This window comes from Pistacia vera, unplaced genomic scaffold, assembly GCF_008641045.1.
Source record: "Pistacia vera cultivar Batoury unplaced genomic scaffold, PisVer_v2 Contig779, whole genome shotgun sequence".
Lineage (NCBI taxonomy): Eukaryota > Viridiplantae > Streptophyta > Magnoliopsida > Sapindales > Anacardiaceae > Pistacia > Pistacia vera.
Window position 1 is genome coordinate 45943 of NW_022196644.1, and position 17718 is coordinate 63660.

Consider the following 17718-nt stretch of genomic DNA (forward strand, 5'->3'; position numbering starts at 1 on the left):
GATGTTCACCAATCACTGTCGACGTGACCTGTCGGGGGCGTTTGGTTCAGGAATGTTAGATTACTGGGAATGTTGGATTACTGGAAAGATAGATTGCCTTGGAAGATTATTGGGAATCTTTAAGAAAATGTGTTTGCTTAGTTGGTGGGTATGTTATATTAATATGTTTGGTTATGGGGAATAAATTGGTGGGTGTGTTATTTAAATTACTAAATTGTCCCCTTTATAAATATTAATATAATATTATTTTTAATATTAATTTTTGAATAATTTCTTTTAATCCCTAATATTTCAGATTTAGTTAAAACACTCTGATTATATAAAACTTTAATTTATTACGAAATCACCCCCACCTCTTGCCGCCGCCTGTCGCCACCGTAGACCACCATCGGAAGTCTCCGAAAGTCCCCATCAGCAACTCACCATGACCAAGAGGCGATATGGCCGTTTCCGGCCATATTGATGGCTGAAAATGGCCATACCAGGCCAAATCTGGCCGAAAATAGCCAGATCTATTCTGGCCATATCAGGCCAAATCTGGGCGAGATATGGCCGTTAACGGCCAGATCTATTTCGGCAGGAATAGATGGCCGTTAACGGCCAGGTCCGTGGCTGTTAACGGCCAGATCTGGCCGATAAAGGCCAGAATAGATCTGGCCTGATACGGCCATCAATATGGCCGAAAACGGCCATTACGAAACCTCCCGGAGCCTCCCACCGAAACTCGTTCTTTTTTAGGGACTCCAGCAAGTTTTTGGCGGCGGTCCGTGGTGTTTGGCCGCTGTCAACGGTAGTGGCTGGGTGACAGTGGTGGTAGTCTGTAAATTGTTTTAAATATAAGGACATTATTGTCCAAAATTTTAGTTAAATAAGGGTAAAATTGAAATAGGATATTAATGTAAATTTATTTTAAAATGAGGGCATTATTGTCCAAAATTTTCATTAAGGGATAAAATTGTAACAAAAAATGATAACCCTAGTAGTCTCAGAATACCTAAGAAAATGGAGGTAATCAAATTACCTCCAATATTACCAATAGTAACTACTATTGGTATTTGAAGATTACCGGAATCTTATATTAATTACTTGACAACCAAACATGGTAATCAAGTAATATAAGATGATATTACCCCAATAATCTGACATTACCGCGAACCAAACGGCCCCTTCATGGATTTGGCCTTACCAAGCCAGATCTGAGCACCGTCGATCGGTATTTGGCCACCAACGACGTTTGAAATTCTTATAGAAGTTTTTATTTACACTTTTAAAAAGAGAGTAAACGACATGTTCCCACCCAAGGTTTGGCGAATTTGCTAGTTCCCACCCCTGGTTTCATAAATGCTAGATTCCCACCCTTAAATTAATAGAAAATTGTTTAATTTAATGGTTAAAGGGTAAATCGGTCATTTACACAGCATTAAATTTGAAATAAAAATAAAATTTTCAAAATAACCCTCAACATCTCAAGTTTGAAATATGACGATTGCACCCCTGTGATAGAATTGCAACTTGGCAACTCGTGGACGGCAAACGGCGAGTGGGGGAGGCCAGTGGAGGTGTGGGTTTTGTTTAGGAGAGGAGGTGGGTTCGAATGGTTGTGAAATGGGGTATTTACAGTGTCAAAACCTGCGGGAATCTGGCTGTAAACTTGGAGAATCGCGCGAGATTACAAGGGCTATTGGCTGGCAATTTGTGGGTGCATCGGGGTGGGAGTGTGAGGGGTTTGGTGATTGTGGCATGGGGATTCTGATGGTGGTGATGGGGGAGCTTGGTGATGTTGGCATCAACTAAAAAAATGGCCTAAGAGCGATGGGGAGTGAGAGGAAAAGTCGCGAAAATTGCATAATCTGGTCGCCCTGGTGGGCGTTGGTCAGGCGAGGGTGATGGTGAGGGGTGCCACTCCTAGTCTCCTTCGCGCCGTTGCTGTCATGGCTTTGGCCTATCTATGGTGCCGATTATGGTGACTGGGGTTTGCCCAGCTCGTAGGGGTGTGATGGACAAGTTTCCGTCTTCTAGGGAGGTTTATGATATTTAGCCACCACAATCAAAAGTAAAAGTTAAATGGCAGTTTGGTAATAACACATTTTATACTGTGTCATACCTTAACAGTGTTAATTTAAGGGTGAGAATCTGAAATTTATGAAACCAAGGGTAGGAACTTGCAGATTCGTCAAACCTTGGGTGGGAACTTGCAGCTTTGCCAAACCTTGGGTGGGAACAAGTCGTTTACTCTTAAAAAGATTTTATTTAATTTTTAATTGTACAAAGACCAATTTGCCCCACTTATTTGAGGGTTTTTCATTACAAAACGATGTGTACAAGGTATTTGAGAAAAGTGGAAAGCATAGAGGAGGTTTGAAGGATTTATGTAACGTTTGTTATTAATTTGAGGATTCTTAAACCTTGATAATAGAGATGAAGTCTTTTTGGATTATAAGTTATTAGTCTTCTTTTAGAATACCAATGCTTCATTAGGACAACTTTATATGGTATAACTTCTCTGACTGTGAGTTCGAGTACAGTAAAAAAAATCACTGTAAATTTCTTCATCATTATCTTCTTCTTCAACATCACAGTCTAATAGATTTTTTTGGGGACACATTGCTTTTGAAGACCCATCGATACTCAAAGGTCAAGGCCCAAAATGAATCAAAGATTGATAACTATCATGATTATCATCTAGGGTTTCAATATCTTCCATTGATGAAGAAGACCGATCAAGGGTTTTTGAAGTAGAAGGGACTATACTCGAAATTGGTCATTTCAATTTGAAGATAAAGAATCCAAAGAATGGTCATATAGGGTTTCTTTATGCGGTGACTGATGAAGATTTTGAGAAGGACCAAAGTTAGGTTCTATGATTTTGATCAAAAGGGTATTAATTGAGTAAGAGAAAATTGCTATTGAGAATGGATTCAAAGAGAACGAAAAGAAAGAATCAAAAATTTCGTTTCGGGCTTGTATTTACTGAAGTTAGGAATAGAATAGGAGGGATTTGAAATTTGGAAGGAACTTTTTAGGTTTCTGAAGAAGCGGGAAGTATTTACAAAGGTTTTGAAAAGGGAGGTGAGTTAAAGAGGGGTAAGCAGATTCTGAAGGGTCATTTAGGGAGGTCCCCAACTCCTCGAACTACTAGGAATTATCTGCTTATTAAGTGTTGCTATTATTAATTTTGTCTGTTACAAACCATTTCCCTATATTCAATATAATATCGATTAATTCCATATTTGTAGTGGCTATATCTTGTGTTTTTGGACTATTTTATTGATGGATTTGTTTGATTTCTTAAGGGTGTTCCATCAAAGTGGTATCATAGCCTCGTTTGGGTGATGGTTAAATTGAAAATGGAATAGAGAGTCGATGGATTAGAGAAGAAGATGGGGAAAGTGGATAAAGAAATGAGGAATGTTAAGGAAGAATTGGGAAGCATCAAGGGCTACCTCCTTGAGCTTCAATAATGGATGAGGTTGAAGGAGGAAAATGATGCTAATAAGAGTTGTGATCACGGAAAAACATCCCACGTTGAGCACTCAAACAAGGCGATAGCGGCATGGTTAATCAGACCAAGGAAGCAAAAAATTCAAAGGATGAAAGGAGTAAGAAACTTGAGTTATCGATGTTCAATGGAGTGGATCCGTACAGTTGGGCTTTCAAGGTTGACTGATATTTTACGTGCACACCCAAGTGTGTATAGAGATCGATGCTGACAAACCTATACTGCATCGATTTACAGTTAGTTTGTTCAGCATCGTAGATGAAGTAGAAGTTGCTTATGAATGGAAGTCGAAGCAGTGTCCAAAGTGTTACGTGTTTGGCTATGTTTGTCACCCGCCAAAAAAGGCGCTAACACTTTCTGAGGGCCTTAAGGAAGCCCCTAAGAGTATCCCTCATCAGAGACCTCCCGGGGCCTCAAAGATCTCCCCTATGAGCACCAACCCCCCTAATCGGAAGGGTGACCTCCCAAGTGGTGACCCGATACCGAGACCTCCCGGGGCCTCAAAGATCCACCCCATGAGTACCCAACTCCTTAACCGGCAGGATGCCATCCCAGGTGGTGATCGGTTATCGAGACCTCTGAGGCATCAAAGATTCCCCTCGTGAGCACCACCCTCTCTAACCGGGAGGATGTCCCTCTAAGTGGAGACTTGTTTATCGAGGCTCGTGATCTTTTGGCCCATAAAGCCCTTAAAAGGACAGCAAGGGACCAATCGAGTGACGAGTCTTTTGTCGACGTCCATGAAGGGTCGTTAGCCATGGTTCTTGCTATCCCCTTCGAAGATGTCGAGGTGGACCTCAACTTTGACATGGAGTGGCCTATGCTTCAATTACAATCCTCTCATCCACTAGATCTGTCGGCACCCAAGGGTAAGAAGAGTAAGAAAAAAGGATGGCGATCCTAGCTTATTGTTCCTTTTCTTTATTGGGGTTGTCACCAACGAAGTTTTTGGAGCATGCGTAAGTGTAGCCTTCGACTAGTTAATAGGTTTCCAAACATGGCAATTCCTGCAAAGACAAAAAACAACAAAGAAAATAAGGTAATAAAGAAGCATTTAAAAAGGTGGGTTGCCTCCTACCAGTGCTAAGTTTTAAGTTTTCAGCCGGACTGAATGCAAACATAAAGTTCAAGGTGGTTGAAATGTTGGCGATGCCTTACATGACCCTCGTCATTCAGCAACAAGTAGGGTATCACGAGGTCCCAAAAAGGCATATTGGAATTTAATACGTCATTTCCATATGCACAAGTCTTTTAAGAACTTAGCATAGGCAAGTATGTGCTTAATAACATCTAGAAGTGAAATACCAATTGGCCCTTGTCTAAATAGCTCGACCATTTCCTCCATCCTAGTGATTTTTTTAAAGTTGGATGCATTATGCAATTCTAGGTATTGAGAAAAAGGTTCTATCGGCATGTCAGATGCAAGGGATGGTTCTTTCTCCCCAACTTCCTCGTTTTCATGTCTCGGCACACCTAATTCTATGGTTGGTTCTCTTTCACTTCTTTCGGCTTAGTTCCTCTCTAAGCTCTCTTTCTCTCCAAACTTAGCATATAATTCCCTCTCAGGCCTAGCTTGTTCATGACACCCCATTTGGTAAGGTGCACCATTGGGATTACCTACAACATGACTCGACAAATGGCCTTCCTCTCTCCTATTAACCGCTTCAGCTATTCGACCAATTTGGGTCTTTAGCTTACTAATAGATTGGGAATGTGAGTGTATTATCTGATAATGCTGGTCTAAGTCATTAAACCTAGCAATCATGTCCTCCTTTTGTTCTTGCATGGTTTGGAGCATTTGAGCCATCATTGATTCTAGTGAACCGGGCACTAGAGTAGGCTGCTAGACGGGGGGTGGAATCCTAGGTTGGGCGGGTGGTTGGACCGTATACATGTCCCAATAATTGCCTTGCTGATTGGAAGAACTATATGACATATAATAGGAGACATTCTGAGATTGTTCTTGCTTCCATGCAAAATTATGATGGTTATGCCACTTACTATCAAATGTGTTCGAATACGGATCATTCCGTCTCTAGAAACCTTGTGCAACTTGCACTTGCTCCTCAAAAGTGTTGGGAGCTGGTTCCTCAAATGTGTACTCAACAACTAAAAGGTCTAAAGGCATAGAAAAGACATCTTGACTTGTCCTAGCGGGTGGTGGTTGCCAAGAAGCTTGCCTTTGCATGGATATGAAAGTGTCAAATTGATAGGCTAAAGACTCCAACTTGGAGTCAATATTGTCCAAGGGAGATACCTCATAAATGCCACCATTCCTAGGCGACTGCCCTATGATAGAAAAATAAAACATAAAATATTTTGTTTTTATTCACAGGATTTAGTTTTGCATATTCAGATAATTTATTTTTGTTTGACTGTTAGTTTTAGTTTGTTGATTGTGTGGATTTTTTTTTTTTTTTTTTTTTTTGGGTGATATCATATTCAGTTTTATTTTTCTTTATGTGTGCTTTTTGAATTTGCTTTTAGTTCTTTTTCTTTGAATTTTGTGTTGTGGTTGTTGGTGGAACCTTTGGTGCACTTGTTGATGAATGCTTGATAGATAGTCGTGTCAACCGAATTTAGTACCCTTGGATCTAAAATAGCAAGCACATAAGATGGATTATAACCTTTATTCCATGCACATAAAATTATGTTTTATTTTATGTATCGGAATAATATTAAAGCATCGCAAACAAACTGAAACGAAAACAAATATAATCTGAATGCAAGAAACTTAACCAAATGTCCAACATTCGGGCTCATTCAACTAGTCGAGAATTGTAGAGAAGATCCATGAGTGTTGATCCTGATCTCGCCTACACTGTAACAGGCAACCGAAAGCTCAGCCGCTCATGGTGGTGTTGACGAAGGCTAAAAAGTCAGAATTGGTGCTGGTCATGGCAAAGAGGAAGTAACTGACTACGAGATGATGCGAAGAAGAAGCGGAAACGACCAACGGATAGCCCGGAATATGAACAGTCGCAACTCGTCGGAATACGTTAGTTTTCCAACAGGTCTTCCGACAAATGGTGGCGGAAATGGGATCCAAAGGTACCGATGGAAAGCTCAGGTGATGGGGAGTTCGGATAAGGTCCTAGGGAGATGAAAGTCACCAGAAAGTGAGAGAAATCATGCCGGGAAGTCGAAGAGTCGTCGGATCAAAGTGATGGATCTCGGCGGAAAAAGGGGAGATCGGCAACGGAAATATAAGGGGAAGTTGATGAGGTGATGGCCAGTACAAAAGGAGCTCAATCGACACCGAAAAACGATGCAAACTCCGGTGGAAGGTGAAGAGTCACGACGTGGAAACTGTGGTTCGTCGCCGGCGTGGGATGAATGACAGTGGAGAGTGGCTGGTCGACGTGAGAAGGCGAAGAGTCGTCGGCCTGGAAGATGAAAGGTCGTCGGTCGATGACCAAACTCCGGTGATGGGTGAAGGTGCTTGGTGGCTGGCCCCTGGTCTACGACCTTTGGGTTTCTTTTTATAGAATGGCAACTATCAATTTAGTCCCTACACAAATAAAAAGTGACAAAATCAACCGCAAGTGTTTATGACAATTTGACCCCTGAATAGCATAAATGAGACAAAACCAACTCTAATCCATAAACCACAATTTAATATCAACTTACACAATTTTTAAATTCATTTGAAATATGTTAAATTCATAAGAAAACATTAGGATGCGATTTTTCGTTAATAAATTTATAAATTCTTTAATTGCCTCAATATGATTTCATTTTAATCGCACGTATGGTTTTTTTATCACCAAAATAGAGTCACTCTCATGACTCTAACAACGTTACTTTGTAGCCTCATTTTTTTACTTTATAAAGTTTACTTACCCAATATATATATATACACAAAAAGCAACAGGCATCAAAAACGCATGCTAATGAATTGATTTTAATGATACCGTTTTTGAACTTAAACTTCGCCATTTTCTTATAATTACGTGTTTTGTAGCTGTATGGCACACAGTTTGAATAAATATTTCAAACATGCATGTTTTAATAATAATGTGTCATGCACCAATATCCTTATTATTAACACCACTTTGCTTAGTAAACAAGCAAAATTTTGATTTTAATCCTTTTTTAACATGTCAAAACCGATTTTAAGACTCCACCATTAATTTTATTTCTTTTATTTAACAGTGACAGTGCAATTATAGAGCTGGACTCTAGATTATAGAATGATATGTTAATGATTTATAATTTAAAATTAATTTTCACAATCAATTGCTGTCCCAACTTACAATTTATTATCTTCAAGGTTTACCATGAATTATGTGATTAAGAAATTCACTAAATTCATGAGTACTTTATCACTTAGATTTCTTAAAAAATACCCATAAAATTAAGAAAATATATTTATATGACAAAGGTAAAATAATCCAACTATAAGGAAACTTCCAGGTTGGTTTCTACACAAAATTATGACTATTGATTTATAAAAGATCAATAATATTATATTTACGAAAAAATCTCACATATAAAATGAGATAATAAAAAATAAATGGAAAAATAAAATAAAAAGCTAAATTTATTATATTTATTTTTTATCATATTATTTTATACGAAGATATTTATAAGATTTATTTGTAAATGTTGTATAATTTTGAAAGAGAGAAGAAAATGTACGGGAATCCAAAACGTAAAAGCATGAGAATTGCTAGCATGCATGAGTCACGTGCCAGGTATTACACATAGGCAGTCAGCATAGTCTTGACTCTTTCGACTTTACTAGGGCGATAAAAAGTCAACAAAAGTATTAATGCATGGCGGTGGCAGATGACACATTCATTAGCACGTGGCGATCCCAACTCAACACGTGCGCCTTCCTGCGTCTCTGCTATCTCCGGAGGATGCGTATGAAATGACGTTATTAACAAAAGGCAAGCCCTACCTCTTACTATAAAAACTAACACACTGTCGCTGCTATTTCATTCTCCTTTTCATTTTATTATTCGAATTATGGGTCAGTTTTGTAATTGCATTCAAGGGTTAAAGCCGGCTTTGATGATGGTTGTGGTTCAGATTGTACTTGCTGGTGCAAATGTTTTATACAAATTAGCGGCTAATGAAGGAATGAGTTTGAGTATTATTGCTGCTTATCNTTCTTAGGATAATCGCCATTGTTGTATTGAACGCTAGAGATAGGTTTGAGAATCAATGAAATCAATTTAGGATTCCATTAGCTTAACGAACTTGGAACGATTAATCTTCAATTTGTTGGGTGTGGAAGCTGAATAGGGAAAAGTAGGAAAACATAGCCTAAGAAGGTATGTTTTACACATTAGGGAGTCCGATTTATAATCCGTGCATGTGAGTGTAGAAGTAGCATAATTCGTAGATTTTTTCATAAATTCCTTGTGAAGTCAAAACCATAACCGTTTGCCTTAATTGATATTTTCTCTCAAATTAGTTTTACTATCATTAATTAGCCTTTTAAGTACGTAGTAAATTTTGTTTTCCCTTTAGCTTAATTTCCTCCCGCAAATCCAAACATTTTTCGTTTTCTCCAACTTGACAAACAACTAGGAAAATAAGTGCTTAACAAACAATCCTCGTGGGAACGATACTTTACTTATCACTTTATTACTTTGTGCGACTAGTGCACTTGCTACACATTGTATGTTGTAATATCAACGCATCAGCTGCCATCCTGACAAACTTAGACTCTTCTGGCCAGAATAATTTGTATTCTTCACCCTGAGAAACATCATCAAGGATTTACACTCTTGCAACTTAGAATCAAAATTAGAAAATGATAATTGCATCGTAGAACAAGGTTTATCATTAACTTATTTGAAGATTGCTTTTGTCCTGATTGGACAGAAAGTAGGGCTACTCTTAGACCTGGCAAAACGGGTCCAAACTTACGAGTCGACCCGTACCCGGGTAAAAAAATATAAGGTATGGGTTTAATGTATTGGACCCGTACCTGACCCATATAATCAACGGGTTATACGGATAAACCCACGGGTGCCTCTTAAAAAAAAAAAAAAAAAGGGATTTGAAAATGAAATCCCTAAATTTGTGAATCACTTTGACAGTTCGACTCTAAGTCTCTAACTCTCATCTCATTCTCATCCCATCGTCACCATCTCTGATCTCCTCTCTCTCACCATCGAAAGTCGCAACTCACCATCTCCTCAGTCCTCTCTCTCACTATCGCCATCTCCTCTCTCTCACAGTCGCCTCGCCACTCGCCATCTCCTCTCTCTCACCGTCGCAACTCACCGTAAAGGGTATGATTGTGATCTTGTTTTGTTGGGGTTTTGTAATCTTGTTTCTTTATTACTCTATAATTGGGGTTTCATGTTTATTGTATTCTTAAATAGAATTCATTTGCTTTTGAATTGTAGAGTCGAGGTGTTATGTTTTTATGATGTTTTTAAGAACTTTTTTTTGATTGAATAGTCTTATTGCCCTTATTAAGGATCTTGTGCATTGGCAGATTCTTTTTTGACCACATACGTATGAAGGATTGTGAAAGAGGTTAAATGAAAGTTGTAAAATAAACTAATGTTTGTTTGAAGCTTCATGGTTTTAGAATAATCACTAGGTTATGTTGATTATTTACTGATTTGCTAATGAATTTTCTTGGATTTGTGAATAAATGTAAAGAATAGTTATTGAATTTAGACTATATCTGGATGACTAGTGATATTACGGCATTCAAGGTCTTTTCATTTGTTAGATTGACAGTATCTTTTCGGGTCTTGGATTAATGTGAAGAAATTGCTTGCTTAACATGTGAACCCACTTTCGAATCTTGCTCTGTAAAGATATGAATGACAGGCTGTTCATTGTAATTTGGACTATATGATTTTATAACTAGCAATTGATTTTCATTAATGTATCTGTTTGGTGTTTCCATGTAGGTTGTTGACATTTCATTGAATGATTACATTGGAGTCCAAGTTGCCAAGCATGCCACCTATGTGCCATACACAGATACACTGCTGGTAGGTACTTTGTGAAACGTTTCAGGAAGGCCCAATGCCCAAAAGTAAGTTATTCTGCACATATTTTTGACTTTGAATTATTTTTAGAGCTATATTACCTAATTAATCTTTGACAAAGAAAAGGGATTTCTGCATTTTTTTATCAGTCCCACTAGTTTGCATACAGTTCATAATTCTTCTCAATTGTCCTACGTGTCCCATTCAGACTGCAAATACATTTTATATCCTATAAATTTTCAGACACTAGATGATTAATTCTAGCATTTCATGCAATGGAGTAAAAGAGTACATTTTCAAGTGATTAGACTTCCATAGAACAGTTGTTATTTAATGAGAGCTAATAGCTGGTTACAACAAATGGTGGAGCCAGAATTTTGTACTCGGTGTGACTTATTGTTAACGAAATATTTAATAGCAATAAATATAGACTCATTAATAATATATATAGTTAACATAAATGTGCATCTATTACTGACGAATCATTTTTCTATATTTTGGATTTTTCTCTTGTCCATAGAACAGACTTTACGAATCATGTTAAATTATTAAATCTTACATTATATCATTGATGAGAGTCAGAAAATGCATTTTTTTAGTGTTTATTTGTTAGCATTTAAGATTGATTTAGGGCTGGATTTATGCCTTAATAATTCTTAAGCATCATTCTTAATACATTGATTTATTTTGATGCATTTTCAGGTATTTTGGACTTAAAATAGATGGAAAGGCTAATAATGAGGAAAGCACGAAGATTCTACGCATATCGGATTTAAGGAATGGTTTCGGAAGAATACAACGAAGAAAAATTCTGGTTTGCACTGCGACGTGGACGCGATTTTCTGGTTTTTCATGGAGTTATATTTCTCAATTGCAAAAGTGTTCTTCAGAGAAATTAAAGTAGACGAATCAAGCTTTTCAGGAAGGTATTATGGGCGAGAATCCAAGTTTGTTTGGGTTCTCAATAGTTGTCGTAAAACCGGACCTGGAATCCTAGTCGCGGAAGGATTTCCTGACTGAGTATTGAATATTCGAACGGGCCTAACTGGAGCGTCAGATATCGAAAGCGCGTGATTAAAAAGCCCAGATTCATCTACACATTCGGGACTACAATTTTTATGAAGTGACCAAGCCCAGAAAAGATCTTTTTCATTGCGAGAATCCTGGTGCAAACTGGAGACGAATTCTGTTGTCCATATCTGATAAGATTTTGACAAATCTGGAAGTCTATCTTTTAAGAAACGTCTAGGAAAGATTTTCTGTGAGTCCTAGGGGAGAATTAAGGAAAATACATGTTATTTATTGAGGAGTGTTAGGTTAACCAGGGGGGAGACGGCAGTGAAGTTTTGTTAGAGAGAGATTCCGTTTTTTTTTTCCTTCAAAAAGAATGAACTCCATGTCCAACTAAACTCCAAGCAAGGCGAAAGGATGAGCTTCTAGGTGTAGTTGTTCTTGTTTCTATCTTTGACTCAGCTGTATGGATTGATTGTTAAACATTGCTTATTAATTTACTCTTTGATTAAATAAGAAGGATTTGAATTTAGTTGACAACTTTATTTATCTTCTTCTTCTCTTAGAATTTCTTAATCCGGTGATTGCAATCTTCTTCTCCATATAAGTCTAGTCAAGCTTTTCTTATATCAAAGTTGTTAGATGCAATTGATTCTGGTAGATTTATCTTATAGAATTGTCCATTACTGTAGTATTATTATTAAATATATTGTCGCTTCTTGATAATTCATGAGATAGACTTTGCGTGTTTGAGTTAGAGTTAAAGAGTAACTAGTGGCAATCACATTAGGATATTCACGTGCTTTGACTAGATATCTACCAATTGCTGATTTGGGATGTGAAATTTGTAATTGATATTAAATAATTGAGTCTAGATGGGAATAAGGCAACAAACTTAGGAAGGATTCTTGGAACCTTGTCATTTCTCTTATTGAATTCTTCAACATACTTTCACAATTTCATTGATAAAACTCAGATTTTTCTCATTATAACCTTACTGTTCAGAATCAAAGTTTACGTTTTCTCTTGTAGTTTGCATTCTTCGTGGGATCGACACCTCATCTATATACAATAATCGTGTGTTAGTTTGAGCGTAATCAATCATACATCACTAACATATATATATATGGTAGTCTCAAGCATTGACATGGCAGATTCTGAAACTATAGATACAGATATGGTTAACGTGAGAGCAAGTGACGATGCTTATAGGGTAATGCCACCTCCTTCTAATTCTACTATTCCTGCAACTAGTTCTAGAAATAAACGTAAAATATCAGAAGTTTGGAATTACTTTAAGACATATGTTGATGAGAATAAGAATGAGAGCGCTAGGTGTAAGACATGCAATAAAACTTATGTATATGGTAGTGCCACACATGAGACTAAAAATTTGAAGCGTCATATGGGAAATTGTCCAAAACATGGCAACCATGATGTAGGGCAATTATTGATTGATCATGATCATAGATTGCAAAGTAGAAAGATTAGTCAAGAGACTTATCATGAATATATGGCCTTATCAATTATTCAACATAATTATCCATATTCATATGTGGAGAATCAAGGAACTAGGAGAGTCTTTTTCATATGTGTGTAAGGAGCTTAAGCATTATTCTAAGAACATCGCTAAGGTGGATTGCTTAAAAATATATGAAAGGATGAAGAAAAAAACTAGGCTTGAATTAGGGAGGCTTACTAGTAGAATATGCTTAACTTCTGATGTTTGGATTTCTGGTACAACTGATGGATATATTTCTTTGACAACTCATTATATAGATGAGGATTGGGAGTTACAAAGTAAAATACAGAACTTTTACCATATTCCTCCTCCACACTCAGGGGTTGTTTTGGCAGATAATATATTATGAATTTCTTGCAAGAGTGGGGAATTGAAAAGAAAGTTTTCTCAATTACTTTGGATAATGCAAGTAGTAATGATAGGATGGAGGATATCTTGAGGAACCAACTTTGTGTGCAGAATGCTTTGTTATGTAGGAGTGAATTTTTCCATGTGCGATGTTCTGCACGTATCTTGAATCTTATTGTTCAAGAAGGGTTAAAAGTTACTAGTGTCGCTTTAAATAAGATTCGAGATAGTGTGACGTATATTAAAGCAATTGAGGCTAGAAGAATCAAGTTTGGAGAACTTGCTATACAAATGAGAGTGAAAAGCTTAATGGGGTTGAGATTGGATGTTTCAACTAGATGGAATTCGACATTTTTAATGCTTGAAACGGCGTTAATATATCGTCCTGTGTTTGTGGCTTTATCAACAATAGATCTCAATTATAAATTTTGTCCATCAGATGACTAATGGGATTGAGGGGGGGGGGGGGGGGGGGGGGGGGGGGGGGGGGGGGGGATATGCGAGTTCTTGGAACCATTTTATGATATTACGACTTATCTCGGATTCCAAATATCCTACAGCAAACTTGTACCTGAAATGTGTGGGAAATTCAATTGCGTTTAATTGAAGAGGGGATGAGTGAGGATGAAGTTGTTAGGAGCATGGTGGAACAAATGATGCCAAAATTTGCAAATATGGGTTCTTATAATCTTGTGTTGACGATTGCAACTATTCTTGACCCACGTCTACAGTTTCAGTTTATGGAGTATGCTTTCAAGAAAGCTTATGATTTAACTACTGCCATACGAAAGTTGGAGGTTGTTAAGAATAACTTGCAAAAGCTTTTTCAAGCTTACGAGACTCAATGTTCCAAAGAAGTTTTTGCCTTACCTTCAGTTGTTTCTTCTGTGAGTGGTCCTACTCTTGGTAGGCGTGTAGATAATTCTTCTGTAAGTCACTATACTTTTTAGTTTTTATATTCTTATGATAAATAAAGTATTGTTTATTGTTTAATTTTAAGTTTTGACACTTAACTATTTAAATGGTGCAGGATTTTGACAACTACGAGTGTGAGTTTATTTCCACTAAGAAATCCGAATTAGATCTTTATTTGGAAGAGATGAGGTTTGATTGCGTCAAATATCAAAATTTGGATATCCTTGATCATTGGAAGAATAATTGTGATCGTTATCCGGTACTTGCCATGATGGCCCGTGATATCATGACAATACTAATAACATATGTTGCTTCGGAGTCTGCTTTTAGTATATTGGCAATAAAGTGCTCAACAAATATCGAAGCTCACTTAAACCTAAATTTGCAGAATCTTTGATATGCACTCGGACTTGGCTATATGGATATGAGTTTACAAGTAACATGTTAACATTATATTTCATTATTTACATTTATTAATATTTGTAGTTGATCATTGTTTTGTAGATGATGATGTGAATGATGATTCGGATGATGATCTTGATGTGCCATTAACTAATCCCGGGACTGTGGAACCAAGAGACTCTATCACCCCCACTGTGGGATGAACATTTGCTGCCCAAGAATGTTTTTTGTTGAACATTTGATTATGTATTTGTTTATTTTAAATGGTATTTGTAGTTTTGTATTTTACGTTATTGACTTATTGTGTTTGTTTATGTGTATTAATGATACTGATTATGTATTTGTTTATTTTGGTTGGTATTTGTAGTTTTGTATTATATGTTATTGCCTTGATTGTTGTGTTTGTTTATTTGTATTGCTATTAGTGATTATGTATTTGTTTATTTTGGTTGGTATTTATAGTTTTGTATTACATGTTATTGACTTATTGTGTTTGTTTATACGTTATTTGTTTATTTTGGTTCCTATTTGTTTATATCTAAATTGAATTGAATTTAAAGTAGTTGATTTTAGGGGTATAAACGTAAAAAATTAAAATTGCAGGAATTTTGGGGGTGTAACTATCATAATTGAAAACTATTAAGGGTGACATAAAAATTTAAAACCTAGAGAGAGAAAAAACGGGTACCCGCGGGTCCACCGTACCCGCATAGGATAGGGTATGGGTCCAATATTTTGGACCAGTATATCTCAACCCGTATATGACCTGGACCCGTGACGACCCAACTTGAACCCAACCCATCCACCCGTTTTGCCAAGTCTAGCTACTCTTATACATTACCTTCTCAAATTTTTAATAATTTCATATGGGGAGCAGAAATTTGAGAGCCAAGATGAAATTAAAACTAATTTAAACTTGCAATCATTCCGTTGACAAATAAAATTTTAGACACAATGAGCTTATTTCTTTAGATGAAGAATGGACATTGGTGGATAACTGTTGAAAGACGATACCTTGCGATGAACAGCTTCTCGCATGCCTCCTGGATATAACAGGACATGGACTTTGAAGACATTAGTTTGAAGAAGTTTGCTGCTGAGACAGGAACAGCACCCATTAATCTGACTGTATCATATTGATCTAAGTCTGGTAATTTTCCCTCTCTTGACTTATAGAACGACATCGGATGTGCTATATATGCCTCGCAGAAGGATATTCCTTTCGATAAAAAAGTGCGGTATCATTGGAATGACATCAAGTTCTAATAACATGTGATATCCAACAAATCTCTGAAGGAATTCCAGAAAGACCCCTCACAATCTTCCCATCCTCTAAAGTTGTCAACATCACAGGGCTAGTAACAGCAGTCAGCCGTCTAGCACAGATTTGTGAGACAATAAAATTGAAGTTATTGTGATTCCAGCTCTACTAAATCTCACGTAATCCATGAATGAGGATAGCTTAAGAACTACCAATTGGTCAAAAGCATGGTATAAAAAGATCAATGCCAAAAGCAATTTGGCACATACAGAATCCATATTCCAATGATATAATCAAACCTATTCCACCAGATCATGTTCCAGCATATATACATTTCAATTCTATTACAAATGCCTGGAGAGTGATCAAGATCATGCAATTCCACGTCCATGACAATTTACAGATTTCCGATATAGAAAAGAATATTGTCATATGACTCAAATCTTAATTAGAGCTACTAATATAAAATAAACATTTTAATTTGCATCTTTCATGCCATATTAACTTTACCTGCTACCTTCATATAATTTATTGAATTCAATGGTCGTTGGTGGCATGAAATCTGAAACATAGTCAAGGCTTTTTCCACGGCGATAGAAACTAGCACCCTTGATGATGGTTACAAGATCAACGCCATCTTCCTGTTACATATGGATATAAATGAAATCTAATATGTTCAAAACAAGAAACTAGAAAATAAAGACTGTAAATATTACACAACTGTTTCAAAGTTCTTAAGTTTTATACTACAATTGCATGCATTAATACATAACATTGTATTATTTCTTAACTGACAATTAGAAGTTTGGATAATAAGTGATTAACGTTTCAATAGAATCATCTACAGTTTTGGTCAAAGGCTTGAAGCTCATTAATTCTAAAATAAATTTGTTAGATACATATAAAGAGATATTTCATACTCTAGGTTCAAATTGCAATGCTTTCTTATGTCTGTTACATGCCGATGGGAAAGAATTGGAATTTTATTCTTGTGTTCATATTGGGTTATAACTTACGTTCTTCCTGCTCATAGTTGAAATTCAATAAGAGGTAGGCTAGTAGGATCATTTTTTTTAAATCTCAAGTTTGTCGTCTGAAGAGAAGAATTCATTTCATTATGTTTTGTGTCTTGTACAAGGGAAGTACCCAATTAGCCCCATGGTCTATAATTTTTTTTTTTTCCTTTCTTCGTTTTGAGTTGATCTCTCTTGTATGGAGGTTTTTTCTTTTTTCCCCTAAATCTTTATTGTGATATTGGTATCGGATTGCTTCCAATGGGTAATAAAATTTGAGAAACTAGATGTATTAACTGCTTTATTTTTCAATTAAACTTGTGAAATAAACACTTACACATTAGTGTAAGAGGCTAGGAGATGGGAGGAAGATCTTCCTACCAAGAAGAAAAAATGGCCATTGTCATTAAATCTACGGTTTGTGAACTTAACAAATTGAGAGGATTTGATTTAGGGATTTAAACATGAAAAGAAGATTCTCTATTGATTGAATTGAATGACGAAAATACAGAGAAAGTTTTCTTTATATACAGTTTCGTTTAGCTGCAATTTGGTAAAGTAAAATAGTAGCTGCTACTTAAAGTAGAAGAAGGAAACTACTTGAGTCTTCAAAACGACATCACTTTGATCAAAATACAAGTAGCCCTTCATACTCTAATTTCTGACTCTTTGGTCCATATGCCCACTCAAACTAAACTTTCCAGAGTTATTCTAGTTATTCTGGTCTTTTTTATTTTCTGTATCCGAATCTCTCGTAAACCTAAAGGGGGTGGGAACTT